Raw genomic sequence first — 15,123 nt, forward strand, 5'->3', positions numbered from 1 at the left:
AAGAATGTCTTTGTGATGCCTCTTTTCTAGGTTATTTGTTAAATCTACCAGAATTATTAATTATTAATTATTGAAAGAAGTTTCATAAAACGTTTAGAATTTGGCTATTTTCTAACGAATAGGGTCATTTTTTTACTAAGGTCTAGTTAAAATGCAGCTACATACGAGTTTGCTCGAAGTAGTAGCATTCGCTTAAACGTTTGGTCCGATGAGAGGAAAACTGCAGAAAACCACCTCCCGAGTTTAGTCGGGTTTTTAAAATTCGAGTACACAACCCGGCCTTTCGTCGTATATGGTTATGATACCTATGCGAAGTCGTGTATAAATAGAAGTTATTAAAGTAAAAATGATCATGGTAGTATTTTCTTGAACTTAATTTCCAAATAGAATAATTACATGAAAGTAGTGGGTCGCGCGTGCAGCGCGCGTAAGAGCTTCTACTTTTAGTAGAAAATTCATCTCTGTGATTGAAAATAAACTATCTTTATGAAAAATTTTGGTTTGTAAAAAATCAACTTTTTAGCTGAAAATTCAACTATTCCAGCTGAAAATTCATTATTTTTCACGAAAATTCATCTGTTCCATAAAAAATTAAACTATTTTATTGAAAATTTCTCTTTTTGTTGTTGCAGTTTAATGTCTTGAACTAAACATTTAACTAGTACATTTTCGGTGGAAATATTATGATTTTTATTTGAAAATTCAACTACTCAGTTGAAAATTCAGATGAGAATTTATTTCTGAATGAAAATCAAAATATTTGGATGAAAATCGATATTTTTTATTTAAAACTTATCTCTTGCTGAAGATTTAAATAGTTTATTAAAAAAACATTTTAACTTAAAATTTTTCTGTTCCATTTATGGTGGAAATATTATGTTTTTCATTTAAAAACTCAACTACTCTGTTAAAAATACATGAATGTTGTTGAAAATTTAACTATTCCTTTTTCAGAATGTTGATCTTCTTGATTGAAAAGTATCTTTTAGGTTAAGTGTTGGAGACTTTTTTTGAAAATTTCCTTTTTTTGTTGACGATTTATTTATTAGTTGAAAATTGATCTATTTTGTGAAAATTGACCTTTTTTGTTAGAAAATTAATTTTGTTTGTTGAAAGTTCATCTTTTTGGTTGCAAATTCAAATACTTCATGCTTAGAAAATTAAACTTCTTGGTTAAAAATCATCTTTTGCGTTTAATGTTAAAGTCTTTTTTTGCAAAATTCCTTTTTTGTTGAGGATTTATTATTCTAGTCAAAAGTTCATCTCTTTGTTTAACACTGTATCCACTTTGTAGAAAATTCGCCTTTTTGATTAGAAAATTATTGTTGTTTGTTGCAAATTAATCTTTGTGGTTGAGGACTCAACTATTTTGTAAAAAAATTCGTCTTCTCTGATTGGAAATACGAATACTTGGTTGTAAGGTGAACTAATTTCTTCAAAATTAATTTTTTTGTTTGAAAATTCATCCTTTTAACTGAAAATTAAATAATTCTATATTTAGAACGTCAAACTTCTCGTTTAAAAATGATATTTTGTTGAAAATTCACTTTTTTTAAAGAATATTTATTATTTATGTTGAAAGTTCTTCTCTTTCATCAAAATATAATCTATTTTGGGGAGAATTCGTCTTTTTGTTAAAACAAAATTAATTTTGTTTGTTGAAAATTGATGGATGAGAATTTAACTATTTTGTTAAAAATTCATCTTCTTTGGTTCAACTTTCAACTAATTGGTTGAAAGATGAATTACTTTGTTCAAAATAAATTTTGTTTGTTGGAGATTCATCCATTTTTTTTGAAAATTTATTTATTTTGTGAAAAATTCGTATTTGTGCTTAGAAAATTAATGTTATTTTTTTGAAAATTCATCTTTTTTGTTGATAATTCAACTATTTTGTTAAAAATTTATCTTTTTTGGATGAAAATTCAACTAGTTCATTCAAACTTGAACTACGTCGCTAAGAATTAATTTTTTCAGTAGAAGAGTCATTGCTTTGGTTAAAAATTTAACTATTTCATGTTTAGAAAATTAAACTTCTTGGTTAAAAAAGCATCTTTGATCAAAATTAAATGTTCGATTTGTCATTTGAGACATCAATCTTCATCAATTATCAATAATATTCTGCTTACTTTTCTTTTGTATTCTTTCAGAATTGTAGCATATACGAAAATTGTGTGTTAATATTAATTTTATATTTTAATTTAAAAATTGTTGAAGACAAAAAAATACAAATCGTGCGCTCTGAGGGCGATTTTGTTTTCTAGGTAATTTAAAGAATCTTCAATTTGGACCATCTTGATTACAGTTAATTTTAAAAATTATTTTATTTAAATCTGAAATCCTCTAGTTTGAAAGTAGCCAAATTTTAAAAACTTAAATTATTTCAATAGATAATTCTCTAAGTTAAAAAAAAAACTGTTACTACTCGCCGTGGCCTTTTTCTAGATTTGAATATAAATAATTTTGTAGGTTTGAAATGGTATTTTCAAATATCGCATATTTAAAGAGAAAAGGGGAGAAAGGAAAAGTTTTCAAGAATAGGGGAAATTTCATAAAGGGGAAACGTAGGGGAAATAGGGGAAAGACTCTGCACCCTGGAATCAGAATCCGCGCACATAGTGTTTTTCTTCTTCCTCGCGAGATGCCTCTGAGAACGACTTCCGGCAATTGCCTTTTTTTGAAGTCCAAATGAGGAGTTACCTAATGGTACAGTATTCAGTTCTTCGTGTATAGCGGGTAAGAAAACAGGACGCTCGCGTGTTCACTTGCCTTTCAAAACAAAGAAAACAGCCTCTCTCCTCAAGGTAAGGAAAGTGCACAAAAATTTATCCAAAATGTAGTTACACTTTTATACTTTCCAATTATTGATCACGGACTTCATTAGACTCTTTCCGCCTAGCGGGAATTTTTTTAAAATTAAAATAATCCAGGCTCTCAGAAAAAATATTCTTGAATAAAAAACAAAGTGTTTTCTTGTACAAAAAAGTGTTATCTTGGATATAGATGAAAATTTGGTTGAATCAAATAAATGTTTGGGTTGATTTAACAACATTTTGATTGAACAACCAAATTTTTTGGCTGAATCAACTAAATACTGTGTTCAATGAAAAATCTGGGTGAAAGAACCAAAAAAATTGGTTGGTTCAAGTAAATATTTTGTTGGATCAACTAAATATTTTGTTTATTCAACCAAACCCTTTTCTGAGTGCACCCTTTACGGATATGTCTTCAATTACTCGAAATGTCCAATTATCTGTCATTATCGGATATTCTCTTCATCCGGTATTACCTTCATTTCTTCTGCATTTAATTGCTTCGGATATTACATTTCATTAGATTTTTACAATCTTTCTCTAGAAAAAGACTTGGTTCATTTTCTGACATTTTGTTATGGATTCTATAGAAAATCTTATATGATTTGAGAACGTTTTATATGATTTACAGAAGTTTTTTTATTATATTGAGAAAATTCTAGTAAGTTATTTTCAATGTATTTCTGGATCAACTATTCATCCAGGTGGAATTAAATATTAAATTAAACGAAAATAAATTTAATTTAAATACTAATTAAATAGAATTATTTTGCTTTTATATCAAAATTTTACTTTCAAAGTGCAAGATTAATAAAAATGTGAGAATTATGATAATTAGCATTAAATCTATAATTATTTTCATGATGGGATTTTTAAATCAGTTTTTGTTCGAATGATTCTGTAACTTTGACTTTGATCCCAGGATTTTTCTTCTGATGTAAATATTTGAAGAAATTTTCAAGATTTTCGATAATTGTGAATGGCGATTGAAAATCCTTTTTTGATTCAAAATTCAAATAATTGAAAGTGGAACTACTTGTTAAACATTTTTTGTCGTTGTTGATGATTGATGATTTTAGTTATAAATTCTTTTTTGTTTGTTAGAAATGATCCATTTTCTTGATATTATTAAAATTATTTGTTGACTGATAATTTAACTGTTCAATGTTTGGTTGAACATTTATTTTCATCGGTTGAAAATGTCTGTATTTTGTTGAAAATTTGTCTTTTGTGTTAGAAAATTAATCTTATGGTGACTAATTTACCTTTTTGGTTGAAAATTCAACTATTAATTTGAAAATTCTAGCGAAAATTAAAATATTTTGTTGAACCTTCATGTATTCTGTCAAAGAATATTGTTTTTCGATAGAAAATGATTATTTTTGGTTAAAAATTTATGTCTTTGGCTACATTTTTTTATTAAAATTAATTTTTAAACTCAAAATTTAACTACATATTTTTTCGACATTTTTTGGTATAAACATTTAATCATTTTGGGAGCAAATTGATTTTCTTTAGTTTATATTGTAACTATTTCGTTAAAAATGAATTTTATTTGTTTAAAAATTTATTTCTGTAACTGAAAAGGAAACAATTATATTTATGCAGAAAATGTATTATTTATAGTTGAAAATTAGTATATTTTTATAAATAGTGATTGTTTTTGGTAGAAAATTCATTTTGTTGTACATTAGTTTTTATAAAATAAAAATTAATTTTTTGAACTAAAAATGTAACTATTCCTTCTTTTGTCGAAATTTTTTTATAGAACATTTAATCTTTTTGGTTGAAAATTCACCTATTTGGTTGAAAACTGAACTATTTCGTTTAAAATAAATGTTATTTTCTTGAAAACTTTTTCCTCTAACTTAAAATTAATCTATTATATTTTTTGTTCAAAATTCATATATTTTTTGGAAAATTGTATTTTTTTGGTTGCAAATGAACCTTTTTGATTGAAAATTCCATAAGAAATTTAAATATTCCGTTGAAAATTCATGTATTTTGTCAAAAATTATTCTTTTTTTTTGTAGAAAATTAATCTTTTTGGTTGGAATTTCATTTATTTGATTGGAAATTTTTCTTGTAATTGAAAATAAATGTTATTTAACTACACATTTCTCTATTAAATTTTTCGCCAAACTTTTTGTTATTTAATAATTTTCGTTCAAAATTCATCTTTTCGGTTGAAAATATGTCCTTTTTGGTAGAAAATTCAACTTCTGTGTTGAAAATTCAACTATTTGGATAACTTTTTTTTGAAGACCATTTTAGTTAAAAATTAATTTCTTTGGTTAAGAATTTAACAAATTCTGTTAAAAGTTCTTTTTTTTTGTTGAAAATAAATTCATTTTACCAAACATTTAACTACTTTATTTTTGCTATAATATCGATCTTTTGAGTCGAAAATTCGATTCTTTTGATAGAAAGTGCATTTTTTTGGGTTGTAAATTCAACTTTTTTTAAATGCGCCTTCATAAATTTAAAACACAACATTTTGGAGGAAATTTTTTGAGGTTGTTAATTGGAACGTCTTTCTTGATTAAAAATTCAACGCTTCCATTAAAAATACGAATTTTTTGGTTTAATTTAAAAGTTTTTTATTTAAATTAAAATATTTTTGAGTGGAAATATCAACTATTACACTTTTTGTTAAGAATTCATTTTTTTGTTTATCAAAGATTCATCACTTTGGTTGAAAATTTAACTATTTCGTTGCAAATTTCGTTTTTTTTTGCATTACTTTCTTTGAGTTTTTCAAATTACTCAATGGACATTGAGGAAAAGCGACATCAATGCTTTCCAGGTTGACGTGACACCTATTTTTTTAGAAAAACCTTGGGAATATCTTTTCCTTTTTTTGCAATTTATGAAAATTACAATTTTGTACAAAATATACGGAAAATTTTACAAACTTAAACTATAATAATTCCACTTCTCTTCTTTTTTCATTTAAAAAATTTAAATAACTACGATAATAATTTTCAAGCAAAAAATACAAAATTTTCAACAAAAGAATTAAATTCTCATTAAATAGGTTAATTTTCAACCAAATAGTTACATTTTCTACGAAAATATTTGAATTTTGTACCCAAAGGAAAATTTAATGTGAAACATAATAGTTTAATTTACAACTAAAACTATGGAACTTCAACCAAGTAGTTAAATTTTCAACCAGAAAAGACAACTTTCTAACAAAATTGTTAAACCCTTTTCAGAATTTTTTTTTAGCAAAAGATACGAATTTTCAAAAACAAAAACAATATTTTTTGACAATAGAGTTGAATTTGCAACAGAAAATTTCGTTGTTCTTTAACCAACTAGTTGAAATCGATACCAAAATATTTAAATTTTCAAGAAAATACATGAATTTTCAACTAAAAAACTTTAATTTTCTACGAAAATAGTTGTATTAAAAAAAATCGATTTTTATGACAAAAGAGAATTTTCAAACCCAAAAGACGAATTTTCTACGAAATAGTTTAATTTCCATGTCAAAAGGATGAAATTTTCACAAAAAGTTACTTTTTAACCAAATATTTGGACTTTCTACTAAAATAATTTAATTTTTAACAAAATACATTACTTTTTAACCAGATGGTTGTTTTTTTTTTCTGTTGCAAATATTAAGTTTCAAGAAAAAAGTGAATTTTCAACCAAAGAGTTGATTTTTCTACGAGTTTTAAACGAAAAATACCAATTTTCAACAAAAGACTTAAATTTCCAAAAAATCTTAATTTTAAACCAAAATAGTTCAACTTTCTGCCAAAATAGTTAAATTTTATACAAATTACATGCATTTTCAACAGAGATGGTTGCTTTTTCCTAACAGAAATATTAAATTGCAACAAAAAGTTAATTTTCTACAAAAAAAAATAATTTGAAAGAAAATAACTCAATTTCCAAACCAAACAGGTGAACATTTTCTTAACGGAAAATATAATATACTTCTACGGAAAAATATTTTTATTTTAAATAAAATACAGATGTATTTAATAAAAAAAGATGAATTATCAAGAAGTTAGCTGAATCCTCAGCTAAATCAAATTAATTTTTAACCAAAATAGTTGAATTTTCAAGAACAAAAAATGAGATTTTTTACCAAAAAAAATCTCTTGTTGAAAAATTCATTTTTTTTGTTTTAAATTTCATATTTTTGGTTGAAAATTTAACATTTTTGAAAAAGTAAAGTATTTGATAGACAATTCAATTTTTAGTAAACAATAATATTTTTTTGGTTGAAAATTCAACTACTTTGATGATAATTCATATTTTTGGCTTCAAAATTCAACAATTTTGTTGAAAATTGACGTACTTTGTTGAAAATTTGTTTTTTAGGTTCGAAAATCAATCTTTATGGTCGGAAATTCACCTTTTTGGTTAAATGTTTACCTCTTTGGCTATTGAATATTGATCGAATATTCGTCTTCATGGCTAGAAAATTAATCGTGTTTCTTGAAAATTCATCGTTTTGGTTGAAAATTCAACTATTCAGTTAAATATTTGTCTTTTTGTTGTTAAACTTAACTGGTTGAAAGTTTGCCTTTCAAAAAAAAATTAATTTTGAAACTTCAAATTTTTCGAATCCATTTTCGGTTTAAACATTATTTTTCAGTTGAATATTCAATACTTAAATTTCTCATTAAGAATTTATATTTATCGGTCGGAAATTCAACTATTTGACTGACAGTTAAACTATGAAAAATTCATGTTATTGGTTTAAGATTAAACTATTTTGTTGATTTTTTTCCAAAATGTAACTATTCCATTTTTGGTTCCACATTTATCTTTTGAGTTTAAAATTCAAATAATACATTTTTCAATTAAAATTGATCTTTTTTCGTTGAAAACTCAACTGCCGAAAATTGAACTAGCAACTTTTATGAAATTTAAACTATTACATATGAAGTTAACTTTTTTGTTGAAATACCAGATTTTCGAATCAAAAATTCTACTGTTTTATAGCTAATTCATCTTTTTGTCTCCCAAATTAAAAAATGTTGAAAATTTATGTATTTTTTTTGTTTTGAACATTTTTCTTTTTGATACAATATTTATGTAATATTTATGTAGAAAATTTAACTGTTTTGTTAAGAATTTCTTTTTTTAGTTTTTAAATTCAATTACCCATATGAGTTTGATTTGAAATTTATCTAATTTAGTTTCAAATTCTACTATTTGGTTGAAAATTCATTTTATTTTTTATTTAAATTTTTTGTTTTTAACAAAATTAAACTATTTGTTTTTGTTTAGAAATGTATCTATTTTTAGTTAAATATCCAACTATTTTGTTGAAAATTAAACTATTTTGATGAAATTTAAATTATTTCGTAGAAGTTTAACTTTTTTGTTGAAAAATCATATTTTCGGATCGAGAATTTTACTGCTTTTTAGATAATTATTCGTCTTTTTTCTTGAAAACTCAACAATTTGAGAGAAAAGTAAAATATATGTTTGAAAATGTAACTTTTCGGTGAAAATTTGATTTTTGTTGTCAAAAATTAACTTTTTTCTGAAAATTTAACTATTCTATTTGCTGGTTGAAAATGTATTGTTTATCAGTTTAAAATTCAACTATTTGGTAGAAAATTCATGTATTTTTCTTGAAAAATTCGTCTTTTTGGTTAAACGCAAGTTATTAAAAATTCATTATTCTTTTGTTGAAAATTAATTTTTTAAACTGAAAATTAGAAGATTCTATTTTTGGTTCATAAAATTTACTTTTAATTAAGAATTCGTCTATTTTCTGAGATTTCACCTATTTTGTTAAAAAAATTAGTTTTCTTTTCGATTAATTCAAGTGGTTGAAAATTCTTTTTTTTTTTTAGAAAAAACATCTTTTATTGTAGAAAAGTAATTTTTGTTGGTTTAAAATGAACTTTTTCGTTGAAAATTAATTTCTTGTTGTCGAAAATCTTTTGTGATTGAACATTCAATTATTTTGTTTAAAAAGAAATTTAAAAACTTAAAAAAAATAGTTTGAAATTGGTAACGTAGTTTATGGACGGCCCCTAAGAAAAGATTGATTTTCTCGCCTATTCTAAAATCTAAAATTAATCCGGGTTGTTGCACTTCTGTTAAATGGAGAAGGCGATGCTGCAAAATATGCTTATATATAATAGTCTCAATTTTAGCTCGCATCGAGAAAGTGAACCCTTTATAGGAGAGCATCTGTTTCTCTATGGCAGGTTCTATTTATAGCTAGAAGGTATAACCCCATTTTAATAAAATTCATTTAAGCCACTTTTTTTATTTCCTTCTCTTTGAGAACCACTGATTAATGCCCATTGATACAGAGAGACTAATTAGTCACTGATAAGACGCTTTCATTAACTTGACCATTTTTCTGCCCTTGATAATTTTCCAATGTCACTTATATTATAATATAATTATAAATCAATTTAATTAATTAAAATTATTTAAAATTATTTATTATTTTCTATTTTTTCCCGTATTTTTTAAAAGAAATTTCCTTTTTTTTCTTGAATGCAATCTAAATTAATAGAACCCAATATTTATTTTATTTATATTATATTTTCTAGTTTTTAGAAGATTATTTGTTCGTTAGGTAAAATTAGATTTTTAAACGTGAAAATAACTATTGGATTTTTTGTTGGAAATTAATCGTTTTTATTTGAAACTTTAAGTGGTAATTCTATCAATTGAAATTATCTCTTTTGTGGCAGAAAATTAATCTTTTTGATTTAAAATTCAACTACATACTTCGTTGAAACTTGAAATACTTTGCTAAAAAATAATTTTATTGGATTATGATAGGACTATATTTTTAAAAATTCGTTTTTTTTTGTTGTTGTTAAAAATTAGCCTTTTAACTGAAAATTTAACCTTTCAATTTTTGGTGGAAAATTCATCGCTTTTAGTTGAAAATTCAAGTTCATAGTAAATTTATCAAATGAAATTCATCTCTATTTGGGCAGAAAATCAATCTTTTTTACAGAAAATTTAACTATATACTATTCAATTTTTTGTTGAAAATAAATTGTTTTTAGTTGAAAATTCAAGAAATAAATGTAACCATTAAAATTCATCTCATTCTTGGCAGAAAATTATTTTTTTTATTAAAACTTCAATTATATACTTCTTAGAAACTTAAAATCCTTTGTTGAAAAATAATTTTATTAGTTCATGATTGTCTGAAGAAATTTTGTATTTTCTTCAATTATTATTTTTTGTTGTTGTTGAAAATCAGGTTTTTAACTGAAAGCTTACCTATTTAATGTTTGGTTAAAAATTAATCTTTTTTAGTTGAAAATTTAAGTAGCAAATTTATAAAGGAAATTTAATCTCTTCTTTGGCTGAAAAATAATATTTTTTATTGAAACTTCAACCATGCACTTCGTTAAAACTTGAAATACTTTGTTAAAAAATAGTTGTATTGTTTCATGATTGAATCATTTTGTTAAAAATTCGTTTTTTTTTTAGTTGAAATTTAGTTTTAAAACTGAAAATTTACCTATTTAATTTTTGGTTGGAAATTAATGGTTTTCAATTGAAAATTCATGTAGTTTAATTAGTTGAAATTGAACTTTTTTTTTAAGAAAATGAATCTTTTTTGTTGAAACTTCAACTACATACTTCGTTGAAACTTGATCTACTTTGTTCAAACATAATTGTATTGTTTTATGATTTAACTATTTTATTGAAAATTTCTTTGTTTGTTGAAATACGTTTTTTGTTTTTGAAAGTTAGCTTTTTAATTGAAAATTTAACTACTTAATTTTTGGTATTGGTAGTTAAAGATCTAACTACGAGTATTTTGTTGAAAATTCATTTTTTTCAATTATTTTGTTTAAAGGATAATTTAATTATTCCATTTTTTGTTACAAATTAATCGTTTTTAATGGAAAATTCAAAAGTTTCGATGAAATTGTGTGCATTTAGTTCTAACTTTCTCCTTTTTGGTAGAAAATTAATCTTTTTAATTGACACTTAAATTAAATACTTCGCTGAAACTTCAATTACTTTGTTAAAAAATAATTTTATTGCTTTATGATTGATTTGGTTTGTTGAAAATTCTTTTTTTTTATTGTAAAAAGTATATTTTTAACTAAAAATTTAACTATTCAATTTTGTTGTTGAAAATTGATCATTTTTAGTTTATTTTATCAATAAAAATGTATCTCTTTTTTGGTTAAACATTCAATTATTTGATTGAAAACTGAACTACTATACTACACTAAAACTGAAGGTTGAAGATCTCACCATTTGGTTTCCAATTTATTTTTTCTTTATTGAAAATTAATTCTTTTAACTGAAAATTCAACTGTTTCGTTTAAAAAACTGTGAATTTGCATCTAAATTCGTCGTTTTGTCAGAAACTTAATCGCTTTGATTGAAACTTTAACTACATGGTTGAAACCGAATTGCTTTGTTAACAAATAATTTTATTGGTTTAAGATTGAATTTTTTTAAAAATCGTTTTCTCTTTGCAATTTAGCTTTTTAACTGAAAATGTAACTATTCATTTTTTTTTAATTGATAGTTGTTAGTTGGAAATTCAAGTAGTAAATTTATTAATCAAATTTGAATTTTTTGTTGTTGTTAAAAATTACACTACTTGCTTGAAAATTGAACTACTGTACTATATTATATTTCAACGGAAGGTTGAAAATTTTTACTATTTTTCCAAAAATTAGTTTTTTTTACTGAAAATTAATTTTTGTAGCTGAAAATTTATGTATTCCATTTTTGCTTGAAAATTAATCGTTTTTAGTAAAAAATTAAACTGTTTGACTGAAAATTGGTGTATTTTGTTGTAAGATTGAAAACTAAACTACTTGTTTTTTAAATTCACTTTATAGGTTGACAATTGACCTATTTTGTTGAAAATTGTTTCGGGCTAATTAAAAAATAATTTTTCAGTGTGAAATTCTAACTAACCATTTTTTTATGTAAATTTAGCGTTCTTAATTGAAAATTCATTTATTTTGTTGACAATGTATCTAGTTTGTTTAAAATTCGCCTTATTTGGTAAAATTATTCTATTTGTTTGGATTTGAAACTGCTTGCTAGAAATTTAAACTATTTTTTTAATAATTCACTTTATTAGTTGAAAATTTATCTCTGGTTGAAAATTTAACTATTTGTTTCAAAATTTTTGTTGTTGTTGAAAATTAATTTTTTGATCTGAAAATTGAACTGTTCCCTTTTTGGTTGAAAATTGATGGTTTTCAGTTGAAAATGAACTTTTTTGTTTAATTTTTAATAATTAAACATTCAAATTTATTGAAATTGAAAGTTCATCTGTTGAAAATCCAGTTTATAATTTTCGTCACTTTTCAACAGTTTGAATTAAAAAAAAAGCATTTCAATTTTTAAACAAATTTTAAAAGAGTAAATTTTTTCGAAAACGTGTTGCTAATGGCAAGAAATATTTTGGCAAATTATTAAAGCGCTAATTAAAATAAAAACTCAGCAATTCAATTTCAAAATGTTGATTTTCGATTGCATAAAATTAAAATAATTTTTTTCATAAAAATGGAATAAAATTGAATAATCAATCGTTGACTGAAGAAACTTCAAGAAACCTGAAGATTAAAAATTTAACTATTGAAAATAAAAGAAAATTTACATTTCAATTTTAAAGAAGGTTGAAAATGCAACTGTTAAAAATCGAAGAAAATAAAAATAGGCGCTCAAAAGTTAAATTTTATACTGTTGAAATTTCAATAGTTCAAAACTTCTTTGATTTTCAACAATAGAATTTTCATTTGCTAAAAATTGAAGAAAATTTAATTTTGAACAGTTGAAAACTGAAGAAACTTGAAAATTTTTAATTCAACAGTTGAAAACTTAAGAGAATTAAAAACTGAATGTAAACAATGTTGGAAACTCAATTGTCCAAAATGATAAAAAATTAAAATAAACGCTGAACAGTTAAATTTTACGCTCTCAGAATTGCAAGAAAAAATGTATTTAATTTTCGACAATTGAATTTTCAAATGTTAAGAATTGAAGAAAATTGAAAATTGACAGTTCAACTGTTAACAGTTAAAGAAAATTAGAGTAAGCACTCAACAGTTCATTTTTAAACTTTTGAAATTTAAATAATTTAAAATACAATTTTAAGATTTCTTCCATATTCAAAAACTGAATTGTGAATTGTGGAAAACAGAAGAAAATTGAATTTTAAATTGTTAAACAGAAGAAAATCAAATTCTTAACATTTGAAAACTGAATAAAGTTAAAAATTTAACTGTTAAACATTAAAGCAAATTGTAAATTGAATTTGAAAAAGTACAAAAATAAAGAAAATTAAAAATTCAACTGCTGAAAATTACAGAAATTAAACATCGAATTTAAACTAACATTTCTAATTCAACTGTTAAAAATTGAAGAAAAATAAAAGGAATCTTCAAAATTTAAATTTTAAACTGTTGATATTTTAATAGTATAAAATTTAATTTAAAAATGTCTTCAATTTTCAACTGTTTTTTGCTTTTCAGCCATTGAAAATTCAAGGACAAAGCAATTTCTGTATCAGAAAAAATGGTTAAAAATGCTATATTTACCTAATTTTAAAATAAAATTTAATAAATAATCATTTTAATCTATAAATAATATTGGCAAAACTAAATTTTGGCGATAACAAGTCTCCATTGGCAAATATTACTTTGGCAAATTAATAGTCATCCAATGAAATCTCAGTATGGAATTTCTCACAATTAGAAAAAATCTCAGCCTGTTTTTCAACCAAAGTATGTGCATAACTGAAAAGTTCTAAAATATTAAAAAATGTTTAATATATTCTTGGAAATACGGACATATTTAAAATACTGAGTCTAAAATTAAAATGAAGAACCAGTCGAATCGATAACCGATCAGTAGATACTAGATTCATTTTTAAAAAATCCTTTTTCATCGTTCGAATGAATGAACACTGGTTCTAATTTAGTTGCTTCCATAAAGGATGAAGGGCCACATTGTAATATAGATTCCCTCTCGAGACAAAAATTCCACTATACTTCCAGGAATTTAACATAAAAGTCAATTTTTACAAACAAATTTTTTTCTTTTAGACTCAACAAATACATTTATTGCCAATTAATAGATTTTTTAAGCAAAAGAGACGATTTTTTAAGAAAATAGTTGCATTTTTAAACAAATAATTAAATCTTCAAGCAACCAAACTAAGTTTTTATAAGACAGTTGAATTTTCACCTCAGAAAGATTATTTTTCTACATAAAAAATGAATTTGCAATAAAACAGTTGAATTTTCAAAAAAAGATAAACTTTCAAATAAATGTTTGAATTCTTGAACAAAAATAAATTCAACTTCAATCGAAAACAGTTGAATTTTTAAACATTAGTTGAATTTTCAAATTGAGAAAACGAATTTTTTAGTAGAAGGTGAAGTTTTTAATCGAATAAATAAATAAATAAATTTTTAACTAAAAAATATTAATTCTGAATGAAAAATGTAATAGTAGATATTGCAACCAAAATTGTAACTATTAACCAAAGAAGATAACATATTTACCAGAAGAGATGAATTTTCAACCAAAAAATATTTTTCACTCAAGAAAAACCAAAAACATTAAACAAATTGTATAATTTTCTACAAAAATAATAGAATTTTCCACTAGAAAAAAAAGAATTTCCAAACAACAGTTGAATTTTCAAGCTAAACGAAAATTTCCAACATAAAAGTTAATTTTCAACCAAATAGTTGAATTAAAAAAAAACACACACAAATTTGAAACAAAATCATTAATTTTCCAACCAAAGAAAAGATTTTTAAACTAGAATTATGAATCTTCAACCAAACAACTGATTTTTTAACAAAGTAGTTCAACGTTTAAGCACTTAGTAAAATATTCAGTCAGAAAATACGAATTTTCAACAAAATAGTTGAACCCTTACAGAAAGTTGAACTTTCAACCAAAATAGATCAATTCTTAACGAAAAATGGAATTTAATTTTACCGAAAAATATTTTAGTTTGAAATAAAATACAGTTCAATTAAACCCAAAAATTTGAGTGTTCAACAAAACAGAATCTGAATCCTCAACTAAATTAAATTAATTTTCTACTAAAATACCAATAAATTTTAATACGACATAAACAAATTTTCAAACGAGAAAGACAAAAAAAATTCCTAATAATTGTTAAATTTTCAAATCCACAAGACGAAATTTCTACAAAATAGTTGAATTTTCAAGCCAAAAAAAGGAATTTTCAACAAAGGTTTGGTTCAAAATACAATTTTTTATTTGAAAATTCAACTAATTGATTTAAAACTTATCTTTTTTACATTCTTATCAGAGAAGGGATTTGTGTAAAATTTAA

The 15,123-nt window shown here is 23.6% G+C and overlaps 1 protein-coding gene across 2 annotated transcripts in view; it reads left to right on the plus strand.

The window, feature by feature from the left end:
- The first annotated feature begins 2,703 nt into the window (after positions 1 to 2,703).
- The window catches only part of LOC117175579 (centromere-associated protein E), a 38,052-nt gene continuing 25,632 nt past the window's right edge, over positions 2,704 to 15,123 (plus strand). For both annotated transcript variants that reach the window (XR_004467468.1, XM_033365288.1), the window contains exon 1: positions 2,704 to 2,804. The gene's annotated coding sequence lies outside the window, so the exon portion shown is untranslated. The remainder of the gene's footprint in view (positions 2,805 to 15,123) is intronic.

Source organism: Belonocnema kinseyi, chromosome 1, assembly GCF_010883055.1.
Source record: "Belonocnema kinseyi isolate 2016_QV_RU_SX_M_011 chromosome 1, B_treatae_v1, whole genome shotgun sequence".
NCBI lineage: Eukaryota > Metazoa > Arthropoda > Insecta > Hymenoptera > Cynipidae > Belonocnema > Belonocnema kinseyi.